The sequence below is a fragment of the Sceloporus occidentalis genome, unplaced genomic scaffold, assembly GCF_023333645.1.
Source record: "Sceloporus occidentalis isolate IW3139 unplaced genomic scaffold, rSceOcc1.0.p SCAF_3, whole genome shotgun sequence".
Lineage (NCBI taxonomy): Eukaryota > Metazoa > Chordata > Lepidosauria > Squamata > Phrynosomatidae > Sceloporus > Sceloporus occidentalis.
Genome location: NW_028316983.1, coordinates 239,482,779 through 239,508,855, shown reverse-complemented (window position 1 = coordinate 239,508,855; position 26,077 = coordinate 239,482,779). Strand labels below are relative to the sequence as shown.

The 26,077-nt window shown below is 43.2% G+C and overlaps 2 protein-coding genes across 5 annotated transcripts in view; one reads left to right on the top strand and one right to left on the bottom strand.

The window, feature by feature from the left end:
* The window catches only part of LOC149317664 (uncharacterized), a 52,373-nt gene that overhangs the window by 24,465 nt on the left and 1,831 nt on the right, over positions 1 to 26,077 (bottom strand). The window lies entirely within an intron of this gene.
* Positions 20,105 to 26,077, top strand: part of ZFAT (zinc finger and AT-hook domain containing) — a 191,863-nt gene continuing 185,890 nt past the window's right edge. For all 4 annotated transcript variants that reach the window (XM_089518003.1, XM_089518001.1, XM_089518002.1 and 1 more), the window contains exon 1: positions 20,105 to 20,339. The gene's annotated coding sequence lies outside the window, so the exon portion shown is untranslated. The remainder of the gene's footprint in view (positions 20,340 to 26,077) is intronic.

Below are 26,077 nucleotides of genomic sequence, written 5' to 3'. Positions count from 1 at the left end.
CTAAAGATGTGGCTAGTACTACTACTCAGATGTTGGAAATCTAATTCCAAGTTCTGAGTAAGTAATTTTTCCAAATGCTGCAGCTGCTGCTGTTACTACTATATTGTACCTGAATAACAGACACCTGACTGGCATTTTGCTAATGGCTTCTTCCACCTTGGAGAATTCCCTGGAACTTCCACTATTCTTTGGATGAGGGGGGAATTTGTTTTTTGAGAGTGTGGGAAACATATTTTTAAATTATCCATCTTTTTATGCTTGCTTTGGAGGGCTCAGTTATGAATATGCAAAATGCTATAATAAAAATGGCTAGAAGTGCTCATTATATATATTATATATATATAAAAAATACTAATTGAAAACAGATGTTTAGAATTGGATTCCTAAGCAGAGTAATTCTGTGCTAGAGGCTAAAAGCCCAAAGGCAAAGACCCAGTGTAAACACGACTACTGTACATTCTCATTATGCAGCATAAGTGAAAAGTCAGACCACATCTTGCTACTGTCAGAGGCATGGGTAAATCTAGCTAGCTCATTGGTTCTGCACATTAGTAGCTCTTGACCAAATTGGTTTATTATAATAAATAAATAAATAAATAAATAAATAGTTTATTTATATCCCGCTTTTCCAATTTTGATCAAAGCGGTGTTTATGCATTACATGTACACTGTATAGACCTCAAATCCATCCTTTATACAATACAAAGGACACAGTCACACCTGATATAGGAACACTGCTAGTGAGACTGATATTAATTAACACTGAGTATTAATTTAGTATAAGTATCTTATGTTACCTTTTAACAGGAAAGAACACACCTTTTTAAATAAAATCATATATTCACATATCATGAATTAATGAATTAACACGAATTCCACAAAGTTGATACCACCATAGATACAGCCTCATCTCTGATTCCTACTATCCAGGAAAGTCTTTATCAGTGGGTGTGTTGGACTATGACTCTGGAAACCAGGATTTGAATCCCGACTTGGTCATGTAAACCCACTGGGTGACCATGGGCAAGTCACCTTCTCTCAGCCTCTGAGGATGGCAATGGCAAACTTCCTCTGGTGAAACTTGCCAAGAAACCCCCATGATAGGGTCACCTTAGTAAACAAAATTCCACCTCAGTATTAGAAAGAACTTCCTGATAGTTGTTCGGCAGTGGAAGATGCTGCCTTGGAGGGTGGTGGAATCTCCTTCTTTGGAGGCTGGGATGGTCATTTGTCGGCAGTGCTGAGATTGTGTCTTCCTGCATGGCAGGGGGTTGGAATGGATGGGTGGATGACCCTTACAGTCTCTTCCAACTCTATGATTGTATGATTCAATCAGAATGAAGGGAAAAAATAGCAACCTCCGTTGAAAAACCTTTCTGTATCAACCCAGGACCAGGGCTTTGCTTGCCAGAGAAAAAAGAACAGAAAAGGGGCTAGCTTCATGTATGAGGGAGATCCATAGTCTGGGGGCAACCACCAAAAAACCCCTGTGTCTTCATCAAAAGTGTCTGTGAAAGTGGTAGGACTGAGAGAAAGCTTTCCTCCAAATATTTCAAAACTCAAGAGGTTCATATGGAAAGATACAGCCTTTCAGGTAATGCATGGCAATGTATTTTGAACATTTCTTTGGAACTGATGTCTTTCAGTAGAGGATGGACCTCCTCCCCATCCTTGCCACCTCTTTGGCAGTTTATTACTATGAAGTACATTGCTAGAAGCACTTACCACTTGGAAGCATGCCATTTTGAATTTCTGTCTCATTGCACACAAGGGAGGAGCAGCACTCATTTAGACAACCTGCTCTTAGATGTGTTAAAGCGGTGCATGATTTAGGATTTCAGGGAAGACAAACAACTGGGAGCAGGCTTGGATACTCTGTGCTTTGACACCTCTAAGAAAAACTGTTTTTAGCAGCAAAGAGGGCTTCTTCCTATGGTCCCATTGCATTGGACAACTGTCACATTGGTGCCTTCTCCACCCTTGGCTTGCCCTATCCTTAGGTAGAATGAAGCATTTGCTTCAACGGCAGATGATGGGGCAATAGCAGCAAGGCATTTGAAGAGACTGTGGTGGGCATATACTCCATCTCAGGGGTAGGCAACCTGCGGCCCGCGGGCCGGATGCGGCCCGGCAAGGCCTTGGGACCGGCCCCAGCCCGGTCCTGCCGCCGGGGCCTTTGCCGTCTCGCGCGAGGGGCATGGTGGGGCAATTGTCTATAGAAGCCTCAGAAACATGCATTTATCTTAACATTTTTTTAAAAATCAGCAAATTTTTTCACGTGTCCTCCATTTTTTATTTAAAAAGTGCCCTCCATTTGAAAATTTTGTCCTACATTTGTCCCGGTTTATTTATTTATTTAATTTAAAAAAATTATTTAATTATTTATTTTTTGGCTTCGGCCCCCCAGTTGTCTGAGGGACAGCAACCCGGCCCCCGGCTCAAAAGGGTTGCCTACCCCTGCTCCATCTAGTGGGGTATGTCATGTTGGCTGTGGAATTCTGGGAACTGTCACTTCACAAAGTAACTTTTCCAAGTTCTGATCATCTGACACACAGTGGCTTCCCTCCAACACGGGGTCAGTTCGAGGGAAAGGATCAGAGCTAGTTAAGGGGCATTTCATGAAGCGTATGACATCCATGCTCTCCTATGTTGTCTTTTGAAGCCGTTTTGATAGCAATAGCCTTTATGCATGTATCACAGTGCATAAGCTTGTTAAGGAACATCCGAGTAATTAATTTAAAAGCCTCTAATATATCAAGTGCTATCTGTTTTAAAAACTGGCAGGCAGCCAGCTTAAAAGGAAATTTAAAATAGCAACTTAGGAATCAAGCAGTTTTGCTTACTCGAAAGGGGGTAGGGAGAGAAACTGAGAAATGAAGGAATGAAATGGGAGGCATTTCTACAAGATGCCAGTTATTCTATATCAATCAAGATCATATTTGGGGTTTCTACAAATAGAGCAGAAGCCAGCGTGCATGTGTATATGTGTTTAACGTGGAGGTGTGCATTCTCCCCTAGCAGGGTGCATGTGCCTCCACCCCTCTTTCCCCGATCACCAAAAAGGAGGCCCTTCACTCCTTCCAAATGTCTCCTCCCTGATCCCCACTTTGCCATCTCTATTTCTCATACCTACTAGGACTCCAGAGCCCTGCCAAGGGACAACCAGCCAAGCATGGCAATCCCTGAGTTGGAAAGGATGCAGGCGGTAGAGAGGGAAACCAGATAGATCTTTCCCCTTCTCTCTCTTTCCTCTCTCCTCAAGCTCTGCTTGCACATTGTGTGCCATGGGGTGTGTGCCCAGCCAGGAGTATCCACCTGCTTGTCCCCTTGCCTGTCTGTCTCTGTCCATGTGTCCACCACACTGTGTTGCAAGGACGCCGCCTGGTCATTGGTTACTACATCCAGGTGGGGTGGCATGGCCAAAGAGGAGGCAGCTAGAGAGAGAGAGAGAGAGAGAGAGAGAGAGAGAGAGAGAGAGAGAGAGTAAACATGTCAGTGTGTGTGTACCCATGTGTTCCCTTGGCAGCACGGTGCACCTTATCCCCTCTTCTGCCTAATTACTGAATTTCTCCTTCTTCTGCCTCCTTGCTGACCCCCATTTTTCCTGTAATTAAAAAGAATCACTTTTAAAACTGTTTCCCAGGGGACAACAACAGAAGATGCTGTTATGCAGATCCAATTGCACTTTAATTGCCTCCTGTGATAAGCTCCTAAGACGTCAAGAAAGATATTTGACATGCAGGAACGTGCCTCAAGAGGCATATGGACACTCTGGAAAGCATCTAGAGAAGGGCAACCACAATGAATAAAGGTTTGAAGACCAAGCCTTATGAGGATTAACTTAGGGAACTGGGTATGTGTAGCTTGGAGAAGAGAACACTCAGGGGTTGTCTGCATGGACCAAAAGGCCTGTGTTCTCCCCAGGCTTGCAGTGTCCAGTTTAGACAATGCAGGCAAAAACCCTGAGGCCAGGATTGGCTGTGATTCTGGCAGACTTGACACAGATCTCTTGCATTCAGCCCAGGGTTGACCCCTGGCTTGCTGGGGAGTTTCCTGGAAACTCTGCAGCACCCACCCTGGCTGTTCACATGGCCCCTGTGCTCCTTACATTGCTGCACCATCATTGGTACTCAAAAGTCCCCTGTTGTTTCATCAGATGCAGCAATGAGGGCCCTTTGAGTACCAGAAACACCACACAAGCTAAGGAGTGCAAGCTGGTAACCAGTCCCGGGTTGGTATAAACACCCACCCATCCCCATGACCTGACCTGGGTGAGTATCCAGCCCCAAATAGCTTGGGCTCAGTCCATGCTATCCTGGCCTGTCTGCTCAGCACCTGCAAGATGATATGATAGCCATCTTTAAAACATCTGAAGGGGTGTCATGTAGAAAATGGAGCAAGCTGTTAACAGTTGTGCAGTAATGTGTAGTTCTGCAAATTTCAGTGGATGCTCTGGTAAAAACCACAAAATCTTTTTCTGCAGGGTTTAAGGAGGGATTTTTTTTAAGGGGGGGGGGTTTGCAAAAAGCCAGAACTTCTGCAAATTGCATGTGGCTGGATCACATTCTGTTCAACTAGAATGAGGAGTATTTTAAACATGTAGACTAGCCCAAGGTGACATTTTAAAGGTAAGCCTTCCTTTTCAGTACAGATGTCAACTTCCGTTATTCTCATTTGATTTGTGCACAGAACTGGAAGACTGGCTGCTTACTCACAGGGAACTGGTGGCAAAGGGTCTGGAACACTTTACTAATGGAAAAGCTATCAGACAGGATTAACAGCTCTACTTCATGTCATGCCCCTTTTGAGAAGAAATGGTTTCCCTTTTCGACTTTTGTTAATTCTTTAGGACCTCCTCCACCACCACTGTTTCAACATTTGAACTTAGGGAATGCTGTTGTTTCTTGATCTGGCTCATCCGCTCCAAGAGATATATTGTAGGCATGAATTTGTAATTTTGCTAACGACTTCCATAACAGCCTCACTCTGAAGGTTTTATATTATGTTTACTGAGCTGTGACTATATTGTAATTTCTCAAATTTTTGTTTTTTGTATTCTGTTTTAATTTTAATTTTAAAAAAATTGTTTTGAATCCCATCAGCGTTCTTGTCCCACCTCAGTTCCATACTGGGTTTCAAGCCTCCCTCCTGGTATTTATGTTTATTTTTTTCCTTAGCTGTCTACATTTTGAAGTCGAAGACTTTCATGGCTGGCATCCACAGTTTTTTTGTGGGTTTTTCAGGCTATGTGGTCACGTTCTAGAAGAGTTGTTCCCTTCTAAAACGTTGTCACATAGCCCAAAAAAACCCACAAAAAACTACTTGCAATTTTAAAATCTGAACATGGTTTTGTGCACATTCTATTCTTTGCTGAAATGCATTGCATGATTGGAAACTTCCCTCCCATGGAGGGGCTCAGTCAGTGCAAAATGAGTATTTTCATCGAAAAATGCGAACTCAGAAAATCCCACCCAGCCCTTCTTTTCAGTTTGGGAGGATACTGTTTGCCCCTTCTCCCATGCCATTGCAATTAGGAGGACAATTTTCAGTGCAGTAAAGGTCAGTCTATCGCAGAGTCATCCTCTGCTCAGTTTTCTATAAAAGTAGTGATCTTTTTTGCCAGGAATGACAGTACAAGTATCACAAATGATCCTACATATAAAACTTAATCCCTAAACTAGTTATCAAGTAATGTGCTCTACTGCACTCTTTCAGGTATTTGCTGGGGCTAGGGGCACAGGACCCCCATGAATGTGGAAAGACCGCAAATAATAAAAACACTATGTTTTTACCTGCGAGAACACCTCTCTAGGAATCTCTAGGTCCTCCAGTACAACTCTGTGGTCAACATCTGCCAGACATGGACCATAGGAATATGCTGGAGGAGCTACAAATGCCTAATGGAGCGTTCTCTTGGAGTCTCTAGGTCCTTCAGTGCAACTTTTGGTTAAAGTTGACCATAGAGTTGCGCTGGAGGGCCTAGATATTCATAGAGAGAACATATTCATAAAATCTATGAGTAACCAAATCTGAAAAAGTCAAAGCCAAAAATGTGGAGGGACAAGTGTACTTGCTGGGATTTTAAAAAAATTTCCCTATGATACATCTCCTCTCCTGGTCTATTTCTCACAATTTCCAGGACTAGCCACAACTTTTAAAACTCATGATAAAGAGTAATTGGGGTTTCCCCCCTTCCAGTTGAGACAGGGGTAATTTCCCACATCTGTATTTATAGTCTCTGTTCCTCCTGTGCTTCTGGGCATTCTCACCAATTATATGTTGAATGGACAGTGTAACTACTACTATGAAGGTTTTGCTCTGACTTTCCTTCCGTCATTACTTTTCAGGTTATCAGACTGTACACTGTTGTTGTTGCTTTACATTTCCTGTCTTTTCCTGTTATAGACCTCAAGAGACATACCGCTATGAATTTAACAATTTTTATTTTAAAAATATTAGCTGTGCCAGTAGTGGTTTGAGTGCTGACCTGTGACTCTGGAAACCAGGGTTTGATTCTTGGCTTGGCAATGAAACCCACTGGAAGAGCTTGGACAAGCCACTGTCTCTCAGCCTCAGGGGAATGTACTGGCAAACCTCTTCTGAATACATCTTGCCAAGAAAATCCCATGATAGGTTCACCTTAGGGTCACCATAAGTCAGAAACAACATGAAGGCACACAACAACAAGACAGAAAATGTGGATATTGGTGAAGAAGAATGAGGACAGTTAATAATAATAATAATAATAATAATAATACTTATTTGTACCCCACCTCTCTATGCAACACAACCAGGGTGGCTTACATGTTAGAAATACAATCAAATCCCAACAACCCATCCCCTGAAATACAATTAAACAATTCATAGATTAAAACATACCTTAAAATAACAGATAAATCACACAGTGGCTATAGCAGAAGTCAAGGAATAACAGATTCAGCTGTTTTTGGTTAACTAGTCGAGCAAGAAAAAAGGGGGACAAAACTCTCTCTCTCTCTGTATATATGTCTCTCTATATATATCCTGCATTGTTTTATGTGTGTGTGTGTGTTGCTGGATACAGGAGAGGAAACAACTGCTGAATGGTGTAAAATCCAGAATAGAATAGACAGCAACATTTACTACAACTTTTGGCTCATCTGGAGGAGGTGACAGAAACCTGCCAAAGGTCCTTTCACACTATATAATGATGGCACTATAATTCCACTTTACCCTATCATGGCTGCAGCCTATGAAATCCTAGTATTTCTTGCTGAGAATTATGAACACTCTTCCCTAAAGCTGTAAATCCCAAGATGGATGGAACCATTGCAGATGGAATCACTGTGCTATAATTGTGTAGCTTTGCATTGTCTACTCTGCTGGGCATCAGTTTTTCATGGTCTCAGATTGGAATTTTCCATATCACCTGCTACCTAGTCCTTTTGTCCATTTCATGCATGGACAGCATAATTCTAACCATCTGCAGAAAAGATTCTGGAAAACTTAGCAGTGCAAGGAAGAATTCTGGATAACAACAGGGACACAGGCAGTTACTCTACATCTTATTAAAAATGAGCTGAGTGGATTTCGGCTATGAGATTTATTGCTGGCCTTATCCTGTGAGCTTAAATAGGTCTCTCTAGGGGTATACCTTAAAAACAAAAGGTAAAACTGTGAGTCTGAGTCTTCAATAAACTTCTTTTGGTGAATCATACAGGCAGCATCCATGCCTAATGCCTTTAAGGGAAGAACTGGAAATGTTCAAGCTGCATGGGGAGATGGGGATAACATTGACACAGAGCTGAAATGATGATACTTACCTTGGCATTAATCATTCAGCATTTTCTTATGACAATGTACAACTTATGCCGCACACTAGCCATGTTCATCCTGCTGAATAATGCATTGCGATAATGGGTCTCTGAGAAATAAGTACACCAAATACATAGAGTAATAGCACAGCCCAGTGGCAAACTGAATTAATAAATCCCGAGAGCTGATACAACTATCTTCACATTTTAATGAGAAAAAACCCTAAAATGTATGAAACAAAATATTATTCATTTATTAAAATACTTATTATCTGCACCATACCATAAAACCTCAGGGTGACATATAAATAAAACCAGTTTCAACCAATTAAATTATTTTTCATTGTTTAAATTTTGAAAATTGTTTGTACGGATTTTATTAGGCGCATTCCTGAGATTTTATGATATGAAATTGCAATACAACTATTTCAATCAGTTAATACTAATGTATAGGGCAATTTAATAATGTAAAAGCACTGAAAATACTTCTAAACTTTATATATGTATAGATTTCAGTAAATTCAATAAATCCATTAGACCCCAAAAAGGCTTTTAATAACAATCCAGGGTTTAACTGTGCCAAAATGAATCTAGTGTTGACATCAGCTGGGCTTTCCAGGGAAGAGCATTTCACAAACAAGGTGCCAAAACAGAGAAAGCCTTTCCCAACGTTCCTACACAAAGGGACACAGAAGAGGGCCCCTCCAGCAGACCCCAATCCTCAAGCAAGTTTATACTGTGACATGTGCATACAAGTTGAATCTCAACATTCATGGGTTTAACTTTCACAGATTTGATTATTCACAAATTTGTTATAAACAATTAAGTGGGATTTTTTTGGAGTTTTGCAGCCCACGATAGAAAATCACAAACATTTGTAGACCAGAAAATTTAAAGAAAACTTTTTAAAAGTTATGCAAATAATCAATGCATAAAATAACACCAGGTAGACTGTTTCTCCTTCCATTTGGGACTACAAGGCATGCCCTGCGATGGCAGGACATAAGCAGTACTTCACTCGGATGCCTTAGACCATAGCAATAGAAATATAGACTCGCTAAGGTTTTTTCTTGGGGGGGGGGGTAGAGATATTTATTTTTTCCACTTTAGTGGGGGTCCTGAACTCTTAACTCGCACAAATGTGGAGGGCTGACTATATAATGGAATATAGAATGTAAGAGATGGTTGCTGTTGTGTGCCTTCATGTCATTTCTGACTTATGGCAACCCTAAGGCAAACTTTCTTGGCAAGTTTCTTCAGAGGAGGTGTGCCATTGCCATCCTCTGGTACTGAGAGAATGTGACTTGCCCAAGGCCACCCAGTGAGTTCACATGGCTGAGCCAGAATTTCAAGATGTCCTCCATTCTGAGCATGACTAAGAAGCATGAATTAACATTTATATTAGTGTTTTTAGGAAATGTCCTATTTTTTCTTGAATGTCTTACATTTTGTGGTGCCTTGTCCTTCTTTGTAGTTGTGACATTTGGTCACCCTGATAGCTTGTCTACTTAAGTCAACACCTGAAACAAAGCATTTGGGGTTCCATGACATGAACAAATGCAGCTGTAAAGATCCTAGCATGCATATTAGTTATCTTCTATTCTCCTCTGAACAGTGGCAAATTTCAAAGTGTAGGTTGTCATTATAAGTCTCCCTCTAAGGCATCCTGTAAGAGGCCCAAACAAGCTATGTTGAGCCATATCTATCTCTTTGTACAAACACACAGGCAAGTACAGATACATTTTATTTTGGAAAGGACTGGGTTAATTTAAACCAGTGCCCCCCCCCCCCAAACTTTTCTGGGCTACTGCCCCCCTTCCTCTTGAGTGACAATTCTAGTGCTCCCCGAGCGTATTTTTTGATATCAGGTCTACTGTTCTATTTCAAATTCAGAACAACTAATCTCAGTCGCTGCTCCCTTTGCACCCTGTCATCCTCGGAGCAGAGTCCTAAAGGCCATTGGTTCCCCTTGTCTTTCTTGCACACCAATACTTTGACTGAAGGTCCCCCTGCCACCCCCTTTTCCCCTCACTTTTCCTTCACCGCCCCCCTGGGACTTTCCACCACCCCCAGGAGGGGTCTGTATCTCCCACTGATTTAAACCAACCTGGGAAGCAATAATGAAAAGTCCTTGATAATGCTGGGAATTCCCAGGAAATAATTCAAGATGAAGAAAACAATGTGTGGATCTCCAAAATAAAACTGGTCTGTATAGGACCAAAACTTGGGGCACAACAGGTTTCCCCCCCTCTCAACTGTACGTGTTCTTTGCCTGCAATCCAACCCCTCTTGAGTGTAATATAAATATCAACAGCCAGAGGTAAACTGTGTTAGCATTACAGAACCCTCATGCAGAATAGCAACATTGTGCAACACATGTCAGTGACTGAAAGCCATTGCAATATGCAGTTGTGATGCACAACATTGCTGTATGCATGACTCCATTTCCACTGCTATCAGCTGAATAAATCTGTTGCATCGTGGCAAATAATTCACCCTTCATGCATAGCTTGACTTATATATGTGTATGCCACAAACAGGATGCTAGCATTTCAGTTTGTGTCTGTTCTGCATGCATGTGTGTTGTAGCCAAGAGTCTCTCTAGGGGAATTTTATTTAGCTCAATTAATTGAGTTGGCTACAAGGACCCTCGAGATCGTTTCCCTTATGTATACCAAGAGATCTTTTATAAGTGATCAGGGGAATAATGCTGAGGTAGAATTCTCTGAATGAAGTGTTTCTTTTATTAATGAGAGAAAATCACACTACAATACACATACACTCACATGTACATGCCAGGACTAAGGAAATCAGGAGTTAACTTGGAATAGCTGGAGGCTGAACTAATGGCGATACTTACACGAGAGAGGCTTGACTCCGAGTCCAATTGAGAGGAGGATAGCATGGGATACAGCCATTTAGGTGAGCGGAGAGAGAATGGATGTACTGGGACTGGTCAGAGTTCACAGTCACAGAGTATCCCCATGCCTTCCAACTAGCCCACTGACAAAGAATTTTGGGGATCTTTTATAAGCAAAACCTAGCCAGAATGCAAAGGTGTTTGTTTTACATCAAAGGGAATCAAATCTACATTGTAAAGGATTGCTTGGTCTGGCAATGTCTGGGTTGAGAATTAAGTTGTAAATCAGCCTTATCAGGCTTGCCCGGCAAAACATCCTGCCTCAATTGCCTGTCTTTCTGACTTCAGAGGTGTTAAAGTTTCTCATTTGCAAACTATTATATTTGATGTACATATGAGGTATTGTAGACATGCTCCCATGCTTCAAAGATCATAGTTGTCCAGAGTACAGAGAAAACTCAGACACCAAAATTCAGAAGATTTCAGCTACATAACAAGGCTAGATGAGGCTGTGCATTTACATGCCCAATAGCCCTAGTATGCGAGGAGGCTGCCATCATGGCTCTCCCCAGTCTACATGGGTGGCGCCATGATAGTGTGAGTGTGGTGCAGCGCCCAAACGGCAGTGGTTGGAAGGAACGTGATCAGGGCACAGAAGCACGCCAATAGCACTCCTTCCAGGAAATTGCTTTTGGCAACTTCTTTTTGCTCCCGAGAGGGAGCACATTGTTACTGTGCCATTTGGTTGCTGCAGCAATGGTGTGGGGCAAAAATGGGCAGCATGGAACTGCCTGTCTGTTGAGCCCCAATGTTACCAATCATTCTGTTTTTTCATAAAATTACATTTTTATGCCCCTTTCCCCCTCAAAAAATAACATATTGCAGATATAATTATTAATTGTAGTGTGTTGCTTCCAAAGTCTGCACAAACTTCTCTATGCTTTCTATTTGTAGTTCTTAACTGTCTTCATGTTGGGCCTGACTCATGGCGACCCTGTGAATGAGACATCTCCAAGACCCTCTATCCTCCACTGCCCTGCTTAAGTCACATAGATTCAGACCCATGGCCTCCCTGATCAAGTCTATCCATCTGGTGTGCCATCTTCCTCTCTTTCTACTACCTTCTACCTTACTGAGTATTATTGTCTTATCTAATGAATCCTGCTTTCTCATGATGTGGCCAAAGAATGATAGCCTCAATTTAACCATCTTGACTTCCAGGGAGAGTTAAGGTTTGATCTGTTCTAGGACTCATTTGTTTGTCTTTTTGGCCATCCATGGTGTCTTCAGCAATCTTCTCCAGCACCACATCTCAAAGGAGTTGGTTTTCTTTCTATCTGCTTTCTTCACTGTCCATCTCTCCCTTCTGTATATGGTAAAGGGAAATACAATGGATTCTAACTTTAGTGTTCATTTGTATATCTTTACCCTTTAGGATCTTATCTAGTTCTTTCATTACTACCCTTCCAATTCCTAATCATCTTCTGATTTCTTGACTGCACTCTCAGTTCTGATTAATGTTTGATCCAAGGTATGGGAAATCATTAACTATTTTGATCCCTTAGGCTGAATTTATGTAACTTCTCCATTGTCTTTATTTTTGTTTTCTTTATGTTCAACAGTGAACCTGTCTTTGCACTTTCTTCTTTAGCGTTCCTTAATAATTGTTCCAAGTCCACTCTTAGTATGGTGTCACCTGCACATCTTGGATTGTTGATGCTCCTTCCTCCCATCTTCTCTCCTCCTTCTGAGTCTAAGCCTGCTCTTTGTATGATTTTTATGGTGTCTGTACTTAGTTGCAATACTCACAATAGCAGTGCATCTGGGAGATGATAAATTTTCACAACAAAAAACTGTGGGGGCTGGTGGCTCTGATGTCAGTGGGGCAGTGAATCTGCTCTGTGTTATAGTCTGAAGGATAGCTAATTTACAGTTCGCACTAAAACCCAATTATTCGTTGTGACAACAGAACACCGTCCAGCACTGATTCTGGGTAATGGGATCTTGATAGTGTGGCTAGAAGATCAAGTTGCCCCTCTGCCTTTTGTCTTGAAGCACTTCTCTCCTAACAAAAAGGTAGTGAACCACAAACCTTCACTAGTTTAAAGTCTAAGCATCCCGAGTTGTAGCTCAGGCGGATCCTCATAAATACAGGAAATGGGCTAAAACTGCGATTTTAAAAGTGAAATGGGAAAGATGAACAAATTGTCCTTTTAGAAGGAAGAGTGGAGAGCAAGCAAATATATATATATATTTATCCCAGTTATAAAAATTGAGTTTCCTAATAGCCATGCTGATAGATGGCTATCTCTAAAGCTGCACGAACAGAGAGCACTTTAATAACATAGAGCTCCACAAAAATGACAGAAAGGGGTACCAAAGCTAAGAGGCAAAATCTCTCCACTCATTCTCCTTTTTAGTGTAACATCAATGGTCCAAGACTCTCATTTTTCTTAGGTTGCATTCATTCTTCGTCTTCCTCCCTCCCTTTTATGATATTACCTGAAAGTGGCAGCAGATTTTATCAAACAGATTTTAATTTTTATATTTTTCCTCGCCTGTCACACCAAAAGCACAATTTAAATACCAGTTTTACAGCACCTGTAACAATACAGGAAAAGATTGTAACTTTTCCTTCCTAAATTCAGATTTTTCTAGTGAAGAAAAAGACCACACACACACACACACACACCCCTCTCTGAAGGGAGGATCTGTCTTTTGAGGTATCATGAGACTGGCTACATGTCACAAAGAGAGAGGATATTAATCACAGAAAACAAAGGACAAAAGAGAACAAAGATTTGCGTAATATTTGTTGATGCTAATTTAAATGTTAAAGGCTCCTCTGCTCCTACACTGTGGTTTAAACCTGCTTTGCCACCCTCTGACAAGGGGACTAGATATTGGCTGTATCCATAACTGCACAATTATGGCACTTTGATACTGCTTTAACTGTCATGGGTCTGTCCCATAAAAACCTGAGATTTGCAGTTTAATGAGATCCTTAGCACTCTCTACTACAGTCCTTTAAACTATAGCACTAGGGCTTTTGGACATAAAATACTCAATGCATCACCAAACTACAAATCCCAAGAATCCATAGAACAGAGCCAATGGTTTCAAGCCTCTGCCATCAGGATTTTTCAGACTGATGAGGGTTGGCCTTTTAAATGTTGTGTGATTTGGATTTCAAGGTTTGTGTAGTTTTAAAAAAATACATTTTCATATTTTTAATGTTGAATTGTAATGTCTAATTGTTTTTGAAAATATACTTTTTTAATGATTTTGCATTGCTTTTAATTTTTATTGTTTTGAATTTGTTGTTAGCTGCCTTGAGTCCCTATATTGGGACAACAATAATAACAATAATAATAATGTTTAATCATGCCAAAACCATATTAAATACGCTTATAATGATTGATTTCAATCTTAATAAAAGAAAACAATCATACAAGGATTAATGCCATAACTGATGTCATGTACACTTTGGTCCTTTCATGGAGATAATGGAGAAGGGAGTGGCGTCTCAAGACTCAGTTTTCCATGCTCTACAATTTTCACTTTTGCTGAAGGATCGCTGTACCAGTGATGGGGAGTAGAAGAAGAGAGGAAATTGCCTGATGTAAAACAAGGATGGAGAAAGTATGACCCATCAAATGTTGCTGGATGGCAACAGCCATCATCCCTCATGGCTGAGGCTGATGGGAATTGTCCTCCAAGAAGATCTGAAGACCTAGTTGTTCCCGTACCATTGATTTAAAAGGTTGCCAGTTTCATACACTCTGGTTTCTCTTCAGAAATCTTTCACCTTTTTAAAAGATGAGTTTTCTGCCCCCATTGTCTCTTTTTGACTCTTCTGACAAGGAACTGGACTTCATTCCACTTCCTCACCTTCACATAGATTAGTAGAGAAAAACAAAGGGAAACCTTTTCCAGTATGGAACATACTTGCCTGAGATGCTCGACTAGGTTCTTCTCTCACTCTTTATCATCATTATTCTGTGCCTCCAAGTTGCTTCTGACTTATGGTGACCTTAAGGTGAACCTATTACAGGGTTTTCTTGGGCAACATTTGTTCAGAGGAGGTTTGCCATTGCCTTCTCCTGGGGCTGAGAGAGTGTAACTTGCCCAAGGTGACCGAGTAGGGAATTGAACCTTGGTCTCCAGAGTCGTAGTCCAGCAATCAATCCACTATACCACTCCAGCACTCACAGGGTTCCTATGTTTGAGATGGCAAGGAACAACAAAATACTGAATGAACAAGACATTTCACTGGAAATTTCAGAGTTCAACATTTTAGAGTCCCACAGGCTGCTTATCATGGGCCTGCCATGTTTACTGCAGTTAGCAAAATTCATGGATAATGGCAAACCCTATATTTCTGCCAGAAGCTGGCTATAGAGTTGCACTGGAGGACCTCCAGATGCCTAGAGATACTCCTTCCTGGACATGGGTAAGTGAAACCATGGATAAGGGGGTCATTTATTGTTGTGCGCTTTCAAATAGTTTTCGACTTATGGCAACCCTAAGGCAAACAAATCATGGAGTTTCCTTGGCAAGGGAGACATACTGTTTATTCAATACAAGTGATACAAAACTTACCGTTTATTTCTGACAGTCATATCTTTGTCCCTCTGTTTTCATGGAAAATGATTCATTTGATCTTACTTGCTATCCAAGAAGTATTCCAGGGCTCCAAACATCAGGGAAATCAATTGTTCTGTTAATCTGACTAGGAATGGGAAGGGCAGCAATGAAAGAATGAGACACAACCTTAAAGAGTAAAGAGATACAATTGAAGACTAAAGTTACGATTGTCCAAGCCATTTTATTCCCCATCTCCATGAGAGGTGGACTGTGAAGAAAGTGGATAAGAAGAAAATTAGTTCATTTGAGATGTGGTACTAGAGAAGAGTGCTGAGAATACTGTGGATAGCCAGAAAGACAAACAAATGGGTCCTTGAACAGATTGCCTGAACTCTCCCTGGAAGCCAAGATGATCAAATTGGCCACATCATGAGAAGACATGTTTTGTTGTTAACTGCCACAAGTTGATCTCGACTCATGGTGACCCTGTGGATGAGACACCTCCAAGACTCCCTGTTCTTCACTGCTCTGTTTAGTTCCTGTGGATTCATACCTGTGACCTCCTTAATAGAGTCCATCCATCTAGCATGCAGCCTTCTTCTCTTTCTACACCCCTCCAACTATCCCAGCACTATTTGATTTTCCAATGCATCATGACTTCTCATGATGAGGCGAAAGAAGACATGACTCATTAGGAAAGACAATGGTAGGAAAGGGTGAAGATAGTAGAAAGAGAGGAAGGCCACACACCAGATGGACGAATGCAGTTAGGGTGGTCAGAAGCATGAAGACCTAAGGACTTAGCAGAGCAATGGAGGACAAGAGGTCTTGGAGGGTCACCATGAGTCCGGCAGTTAACAACTACAACAACAATAAATATAGTGATATTGCTGATGGAACCCTTTCACAATTCATAGGGTTATTTACTTTAACCACCACAAGACATTACACAGAGAATGCGGTCTGCTCATCTAGCAGAAGATTTGTTTTCCATGTGTAAATGTGCATGTTTACTTTATTATTAATAAATTCAAGCCCTATACTCTTTGCAAACAGCAAAAGGAAAACTGCATTTGCATGCCTTTGATTTGGGTATAGAAAGCAACATGCAGAAAATCAGAAACTTTGCATAATTTATAAGCCAAGAAACACAGAGAGAGACAAGTATTGCTAAGCATGCTCTCAAGGTGAAGGACTGGGGAGGGGGAGCATATCTCATGGTTGATCGTAGCCCATCAAATTTATATAGTATCAAAAGCAACCTGAAACGCAAGCAAAGGATAGCTCCCACAAGACTCAGCTCAGATGTGAATTGATTTTCATTGAATTCTAAGTGTAAAAATCTTCCAGTATTGCTGTGGAAAATTAAGGGCATACTAAGGATGTTTGTAACTGCGTCTGCTTAATCAAAATTTGAAAGAAACTCTCCTGAATTGCGAAGTATTGATTTGAAACATCAAGTACATCAGAACACATGCCGAAAGAGTTCCAGGGCACAGGTTTTGTGTACAGGCCAGAAACAATTTGTTTTGTCTCAATTTAAAAGTTTGTTTTTTTTTCCCCCAGAAATAAATAAATAAATACAGCGGGGCTTTGGTATCTGCTGGAGTTTGGTTCCAAGCCCCCACCGTGGATATGGAGGGCCGACTGTAAAGGTCTTATAATGCAAAAGGATCTTGTATTACCTTCATGCATCTAAGGAAGTAGACCAAGTCTACAAAAATTTATGCTGCAATTATTTTCACTTCGTTAGTCTCAAAAGCTGCTACATGGATCCCTTTGCACAGAAGTGCGACTAGAGGGGCACATGGGGTGCAAACTGAAACACTCAGGCACCCCTTCTGCCAGCCAAGGTGCCTCTGCTGTCCATTGGCTGTGGCTGCTGGTGAGGGATGGGGTGCTGCTGTGGACACCTATTGATCCCTTCTGGGTCTGATGGGGCTGCTGGTCGGGCAAGAAAGAGAGTTGCCTCCCTTTCCCACTTTATCAGCAGCCCCACAATAAGTTAGGTGCCAAGTGGCAGCAGCATCCCATCAGTGACCATTGGTGGGGAAGGTCTGCCTTCTGGGTTTGGCAAGGGAAGTAATAGTGCCACTCTTTTCTGCTCTGGTCAGGCCCCACCTGGAATATTGTGTCTAGTTCTGGGCACCACAATGCATAAAGGACATTGAGAAACTGGAGCCATGTGTCCAAAGGAGGGCAACTAAAATGGTGAAAGGTCTGGAAACCTTGCCCTATGAGGAACGACTCAGGGAGCTGGGGATGTTTATCCTGGAGAAGAGAAGGCTAAGAGGTGATATGATAGCCCTGTTTAAATACTTGAAAGGATGTCATATTGAGGAGGGAGCAAACTTGTTTTCTGTTGCTCCAGAGAACAGGACCCGGAACAATGGATGCAAGCTACAGGAAAAGTAAGGGCTGTTCGACAGTGGAACACACTTCTTCCTTGGAGTGTGGAGGAGTCTTCTTCTTTGGAGGTCTTTAAGCAGAGGCTGGATGGCCATGTTGGAGATGCTTTGATTGAGAGTTCCTGCATGGCAGAATGGGGTTGGACTGGATGGCCCTTGCAGTCTCTTCCAACTCTATGATTCTATGAACTATTTGCCTGCAGAACCCAGTCTAGGTGCTTCAATTCGTCTTCTAAGAAGTGGGGTTCACAGATCCGTTTTACTTGGTTTACCAGTTTTTTATTATGCTTCTTTTTTGTCCTGGTTGGAGTTCTGTGTATGTAGGTTTTATGTATACTGTGCGGCCCAAACATTGGTTCGTTTTGTGGACAGAGGATTAATTAGGAGACTCCTGGCTAAACTGGAAAAGCTGGGGGGTGCAAACTTTACCGTCACGTGCCGTATAAATACCCCCCCTCGCCTTACATAGGGTTGCAAAATTGATGGCATAGTTTTTGCTGTGTCCTAAATCCAAAAAATGATATTGGATTTCTCCCTCACAACTTGCTTTGACTTTTGTGGTGTTTCCAGGAGACTGAATGAAACGATCCTGATAAAAGAAAGCAGTCTTCGACTTAACTTTCCAACACTTTAATTAGCTGATATGAAGCATTAAACAAATAAATAAAAACCAATCAAAAGCACCAAAAGAAATTGCACTTAATAAAGGTGATTGGTACGGCATTTTCCTAGCGTCTTTCGAATTCAGCTCCCTAAAATTCATTAAGAACTGCTACAAAATGTTGGGGGAAAGCTTTTCTTCCTCTTCCTCTTCTCAGGCCAGCGTTATTTTTAGCATTATTATCATTATCGTTATTTTAAGGTATTCCTTGATGGCACCATTTCTCTTTTCTGAAATCCCAGTTCTTAAACGCTAAACAACAACAGAAGGCAGCACTGCCATGAAAGCAAGGAGAAACAAATAAAGTAGCTAAGGCTGCATCCACACTGCAGAAAACAATCCGGTTTGAACACGCTTTAACTGTCATGGCTCCATGATGCCATGGACTTCTGGGGAGTGTAGTTTTTGAGACATTTAGCTGTCTTCATACCAGAGAACTCACAGCTAAGTACAGTTCTCAGAACCCCACAGCACTGAGCCATGGCGCTTAAAGCGGTGTTAAACTGGGTTATTTCTGCTGTGTGGAACGTAGCGCGCATGCGCAACAGGCCACTTTTTTATCAACGGATTTCCTCCAGGACCGGGAGAGCGCGCTTAAGCCACGCCTCCTCCTAAGAGCGGACTGCAACTGCGCATGCGTACAGAGACCTCCCCTAGCCAACTCTCCTCTCCCTAACGTGCAACCACATTAAACTGTCTGAGTGGCTGCTGCGCGCCAGGTGATTGACACGTTGTTTCCCCCGCCTCTTTCCCTTAGCCCCGCCCCTTTCATCTCCCCAAGCGCCGCGCGAGCTCGAGACTCCTTATCAGGAAGAACCAGCCAGCCAAGGCGCGTGCGCATACTTCTCTACACTGTCCCCGCCTCGCCCTCTCCGCGTGGTGCCAGATTGAGCTTCCTGATTGGCTGTGGCGAGCCGCGGGTGGGGGAAATTGACGTGCTCTTTTCCCCGCCTCTTTTCCTTAGCCCCTCCCACTTACATGAGTGAAGAGGAAGAAGCAGGGAGAAGGGTAGCAATAAACAACTGCGCCTGCGCATGGGAACACGCCTCTACACTATTTCCCCTCAGTGTGGTCCCGATACAGCTTCCTGATTAGCTGCGGCGCCTCAGGTGGCCGACATCTCTCCGCTCCTCTTCCATAGCCCCGCTCCAACCGCCGTGTGAACTCGAGACACATTAGAAGGAGGGAGCATGAAGAGAGCGGCAGTGAATCCATCGCGCCTGCGCACAACCCATCTGGGCAAGACCCCTCCCACTCCGCGTTCTACAACTTTCTGATTGGCTGCGGCGGCGTCACGTGGTTGCCATGTCCTTCTCTCTGTCTCCCGTTTCATTTTGCAGCTTGTAGTTGATTAACGTTTAAGAGTCGGCTGTTTGAATATTCTAAACGCCCCTTACCTAAACTACAACCTCCAAAATGCAACAGGGAGGGATGGACCACATTTTAAAAGCGACACGGCGTCGATTTAAGAAAGCGATAAGCTCCCTCCTCTTTCCCTTCCGTCGTTTCTCAACCTTGAGATCCTTTAGGCACTTTTAGACTTCACATCCCAGAATCCTTGATCATTGGGGCAAGCTGGCCGAGGCTCCTGGGAGTTGAAGTCCAAAAAATGAAGCAATCGAAAGGTTGAGAAAGCTGGGGGGGGGTCGGCGCATGCGCACACCTTTCTACAACTTTCCCCGCCCATCCCCGCGTGCTGCTAGATCGAGCTTCGTGATTGGCCGCGGCATGGCCCTTGGTTGACTGATTCTCTTTTCCTCCCCCTCCCTTTCTTTGATAGCTCCGCCCCCTTTCCCTCAACGGCCGTTGCGAGCTGGAGGCTACTTAGGTGGAAGGGAGGAGAGAGAAGCGGGGATTGGTCGCTAAGGCGGTGACGTCAGCGAGCCGGGAGGCGGGGCCAAGAGGAGGAAAGAAGAGAGGGAGAGCAAGAGCGGCGGAAAGAGGTCAAAGTAAAGGCGAGGAGTCGCTGCCGCCGGAGGAGGAGCGGGGAGGGCGCGCCTTCTTCTTCCCCAGAGCCCCCAGCGAGGCAGGTACGGGCGGGGAGAGGGCAGCGCTTCGTCCGCACTCAGTGACTACGATTCCCAGGATCCCTTGCACTGAGCCGCATATTTATGAAACACATCAATACGCACAATATACGGAAGGCGAATCTTCTGCTTTGAGCAGCGCCCTGGCTGCCTCCCGTTGCATTCTGGGGTTTGTATGCAAAGACGAAGCCGGCCCGCGTTAGTCTCTGGAAACCCTGCGCGGAGCGGAGCGCAGACCGGGAATGCTCCCCTCTAAGTCTAGGAACTTGGCTCTAAAGAAACCGAGCCCCAAAAGCCAGAGTCTGCTCCTTCACAGTGAATGCAAGGGCTGCACTTGGACTCTTTATTCCTAGTCCTTTGGCACCGTTCCCCTTTCCTTTTATCCTTTAGAGCAGTAGTTCTCAACCTTTGGGCCTCCAGATGTTTTGGACTTCGATTCCCAGAAGTCCCAGTCAGTATGCCCATGGTTCAGGGATTCTGGGAGTTGGAGTCTCAGAAAGCAAGATTGAGAACCACTGCTTTGGGTCCTTTGTCACACGTCCCTAAGAGTTGCCCTCGACGTATCCGTGGGCCATATCAAACCCATAATTCTGGCCTCGACTCGTACATGAGGCCAAGGTACAGTTGAGTATCTACGGCTATTTTGGGGGGTCTATAGACTGTGTGGCTGTATTCTGGAAGAGTTTGTCCTTGAGGTTTTGCCGGCGTCTGTGGCTGGCATCTTCAGAGACTCTTCTGGGACATGGCCCCATAGCCCCAAAACCACAAGAAACGATGGATGCCGGCCATGGAAGCCTTTGACTTCATGCCTTGTAGCACCTTCCAGACTGTTGGCAGCAGCAGCTTTCCAAGACTTCAGTCTACTTCCTCAGATGCTTTTGGTGGAGTGGGAGCCAGGGACAGATATAGACAGACAGACAGACAGATATATATATATATATATATATATATATATATATATAAAAGCCCTAGGTGTGTGAGAATGTCAATTCAGTTTACTTCCTCAGATGAAGTTTGGGGTTTGTAGACCACTTTAACTGCCCTGGCTCAGTGCTAGGGAATCCTGGGAATTGTAATTCATTGCAGCACCAGGGCGCTCTGACAGAGAAGGCTGAATGCCTCACAAAACTACAGTTCCCAGGATTCCCTGGCATTGAGCCAGGGCTGTTAAAGCAGTCTCAAACTGGATCATTTCTGCGGTGTGTTTTGGACCTTAGTGCTTTGAGGGTTGGGCTGCAACTTGAGACCAAGGTTCGGATCCCAGCTCAGCCATGAGACACACCTTGGGCAAGTCACACACTCTCAGCCTCAGGGGAAGGCAATGGCAAAACCTCCTCTGGACATATCTTACTAAGAAAACCCCATGATAGATTCGTCTTAGATTGCCATAAATGAGAAATGACTTGAACACACACGCACAGAGCAAAACTATCATGGGGTTTTTGTTCAGAGTGGTTGCTTTTTTTTCCCATGGCCATCCTTTGAGGCTGAGAGAGTGTGACTTTGCCTAAGGTCACCCAGTGTGTTTCCACGGCTGCGTGGGGATTCAAACCTTGGTCTCTAGAGTCACAGTTCAGTGCTCAATCCAATGCACCATGCTGGTTTTCCTCTTCCTCTGAGGTCCCTTAAACCTTGGGGGAGGAGGTTTGCTCCCCAAATTCCCATAATTCCTCACACTTTGGTCTTCCGGATATTTTTTTTTTCAGCTTCGGTTCCCAGAGGGTTGGTCAAGCTGGCTGGGGCTTGTGGGAGTTGTAGTCCAAAACTGAGGACCAAAGTGGCTCCAACCACGCGGTACATTTATTAGTGGTTCCCAAACCTTGGTCCTCCAGATCCTTTGGACTTCAGCTCCCAGAAAATCCTGACCACTGGCCCAGATGTCTGAGGTTTCTGGGGGTCAAAGTCCAAAACATTTCGAAGACCAAAGTTTGGGACACAGTGGTCTACTCACTGGCCTAGTAACTAGTGGTTGTGTGCCTCCAAGCCATTTTTGATTTATGGTGACCCTATAGTAGGGTTTTCTTGGCAGGTTTCCTCAGAGGTGGGTTTGATGTTGTCATCCTTTGAGGCTGAGAGAGTGTGACTTGGCCAAGGTTGGTTGACCTTGGGTTTTAATACTCAAGTGGGGAGTCAAACCCTGGTCTCCCGTGTCATCGTCCCACGCTCAAACCACTAAACCATGTTGGTACACCATGCAGTTGGACACTATCACTTTAAATGCTGTAGCTCCATCCTGTGGAATCCTGGGATATGTAGTTTTACATGGTCTTCAGCCTTTCCTGCCAAAGAGTGCTATTGCTTCACCAAACTACACCAAATCCCAGTATTCTGTGGGATGGCGCCACGGCACTTAAAGGGGGGTGTCAAACATTAATTCTACAGGGTGGATACACCCCAGCGATCCCGAAACTCTGGTTCTTTACATGTCTTGGACTTCAAGAAGCCTCAGCGTTTTTGCCCAGTGTTCAGGGATTTTGAGAGCTGAAGTTGAAAACACCTGGAAGGCCTGAGTTTGGGAGTCATGCTTCTAACCTCTCTGGCTCACCTATATTGGGAAATCTTCTCTCCCTCCTCTTCCCACAGCATAACTTTAAGGGCTTTCCACATGCAAGCCCTCCCCTCTGAGCCCCCAGATACGGTGGAATGTGGGGGTCACAGAGGAGGACCCATCAAGCAGACCTTCATCCGGGGGCAGACATAATGGCTCATCTGAACTACAGAAATAACTCACTTTGACACCTCTTTAACTGCTGTGGCTCCATGCTGTGGAATACTGGGATTTGTAGTTTTCTGTGGCACCAGACTCTCTGACAGATAAGAAGGCTAAGCGTCTCACAAGACTGTAGTTCCCAGAATTCCGTAGCCTTGAGCCGTGACAGTTAAAGTGGTCGCAAATTGAATTATTTCTGCAGTGCAGATGCAGCCATATGCAGGACGAATTTAGAGACATAGCCATGTTAGGCTGGAATGTCTTGCCCTTCCCAGTAGACTTGGGCAAAAGCAAACTGCAGAAGCTGCCCCCAGCCTGTGCATTCCTCCTCATTAATAATTTTTGCCATTTTGACCCTATTCTGGTGTGTATGCAAAGGGATCTTGTTAACACCTTTGAGACTAACTGGGTGAAAGAAGTCAAAGCTTTTGTAGACTTGGTTACTTCCTCCTCCCAACTTTCAAATACAAGGTGATTCAAAAAGAATGGTTCAAAACCAAATAAGAACAGTTTTAATTTTTCACTTTACTTTTTGACTAGCTCTGTTGTCAGGCAACCAGTCCATGCACTCCAACTTTCCCAGTTTTGGTAGAGGTGATCCTAATTTAGTCTCTATCTTTTCGCTTTTTTCAGCTGCTTTTAAAATGTCCTAGTTTCTCTCTCGTCCTCTCAAGTGGAGGATGCTTCAGTTTCTGCAGTGGGAGTAGTTCAAAGTCCAAAAGTAGTTTGCACTCATTGAAGTCAGTGGGGAAATGGAAGGAGAGGAGGGAGTGGTATATTAGCCAGTTGGTTCAGGCAAAAGAAAACTGCTGCAACCTCTCCTAACTTGTGTGTTCTTCCTCCTTAGTAATGTTTGCCATCTTGGTCATGCTCTGTTATTGCACAGCCGCATATATCCCAGTTCTTTCCAAACTTTCTCTGCAAACATAATTCAAAGTGCAAAAGGAATTTGCGCTCTACAGGGCAGAATATTGCCCTTCCCAGAAGGTTCAGGTAAAGGCAAACTGCTGCATGCTGTCCTAGCTTTTGTATGTTTTAAATAAATAATAATAAATAAATTTTTTATTTATATACCTTTTGCCATTCTGCATGTGTCCTAGTTTTCATCTATGAAACACTAGGAGATACTTTAATGATTTCTGTTAACTCAGTAGTAGTTAATATTACTACTCACTCTCAGACTTGCTGTCTCCAGCATGGTGCCCAGTTTTCATTGGTAAAAAGTTGGGAGTGTATGCATGTCTCCCCTAAATTTCTCCATTTGCTTCTGTTCATATGATACTGTTAGTGTCTAGGCAGGAACACTCCATTCCTAATATCTCTGATTATTTTAGGAGTGCTGTCCTGCATGGTGTAGTGGTTTGAGGGTTGAACTATGACTCTGGAGACCAGGGTTCGATTCCCAGCTCAGCCATGAAACCCACTGGGTGACCTTGAGGAAGTCACACGCTCTCAGCCTCAGAGGAAGGCAATGGCTAAGATCCACTCAACAAATCTTGCCAAGAAAACCCCGTGATAGGGTCTCCATTTGTCAGAAAAGACTTGAAGGCACACAACACATCTCTCCCAATCCCTCCCAGTGCCCCACTCCATAGGAATGCATCCATTCCTCCCATGCATTCACAGACATATTTGTAGGGTGCTTCTGAGACTTAAGATGTAAAAAGTGCAGCACATAACAAAGATTAAATTAACAACAAAATACTAGGAAAAAATATTAACTGAGTGCCAGAATCCTCCAAAAGACTAAAACTAGCACTGTTCTTTAAGAACTAAGAAGGGTTGAGTGGAACCTGGAGACTTTTATGTCAAAGCTGAGCAAAAGTCTTGTTTTTGGTAAGGTATTTTTTGGAAAGATGTGTCTTGGCGAGAGGCATATGCCTTACATGACTCTTTTCCTCCTGCCTTTTTTTTAAATGAAGAGGCGGAGAAAGGCTAACTTCCTTGTCCTGTTCTTTTAGGGAGGAGACATATCACAAATGGAGAGGCGATGGGAGATTTGATTTGAAAGTGCCTTGTACCTTGTAAGACGTCTTCCCTTTGGGCATTTGCAGGAGAAAGGGGTACCATTTCACTTTCAAAAATGCATACAGTCCTGGTGTTCAGAAACATTAGAAGCTGGCTCTTCTTCCCTCTCAGCAATCTTAGAGGAAGACTGCTCTGTAAGTTGGGTGGCCAAAAGGAGGGGGGGTTCTTGTTTGAAATGTTTGTTTTATTGGTTAACCAAACAGTTCATAACAAAAGACTGTTGTTTGACAGTCTTTTGTACTTTAGGGCAAATTTTTCTTGGAAACAAGAGAGTGCTGGCTTTGCCTATCCTTTCTACATGAAACTGGGGAAATAACAAACTGTGTTAGGGTGGTGGAGAGATATCATGAATGTTTCCCTGAAACTACCCGGAATAATCAAGATGAGAAATGACAGGCATCAACTAATAATTCTTTATCACACCATTTCCCACTTCCTTCCATGTTTATCTGTCTTCCTGCGATTAGATGCTAAGTCAAATACTAGGCTTAATACTTTGGAAGGCTGTTAGTGAGCAATATACATAATGAAGCTTTCTTCTTCTTCTGTTAAATGTATATAAAAACGTCATGGTGTCTGATAACAAAAGACCCTGGAAGTGAAGGAGCAGGCTTTGTTTTTATTTTCTTAGGAGTATTGCAAATGGTTTTTGACTACAGAGAAGGGGGTTTGTACAAGAAAGCAAGAATGAGGTGAGAGATGGTTTAAGACGGTTTAAATGTGTAATGAAAGCACCCATAACTTGTGTGTCGGTTGGAAGCTTGGGTTTTGCTTTCAGAAACTTTCTGCTGATGGTAGGATTCTTGCAGAGAATCTGAGAGTCTACTGATATAACATTGTAAGACCACCCCCCCCCCCTGCCCTCCACATTTGCGGCTTTGACTTTTGCGGGTTTGATTATTCACGGATTTGGTTAATATGTTCTCTCTAGAAATCTCTAGGTCTTCCAGTGCAACTCTGCTGGAAGTTGACCATAGAGTCACACTGGAGCACCTAGAGATTT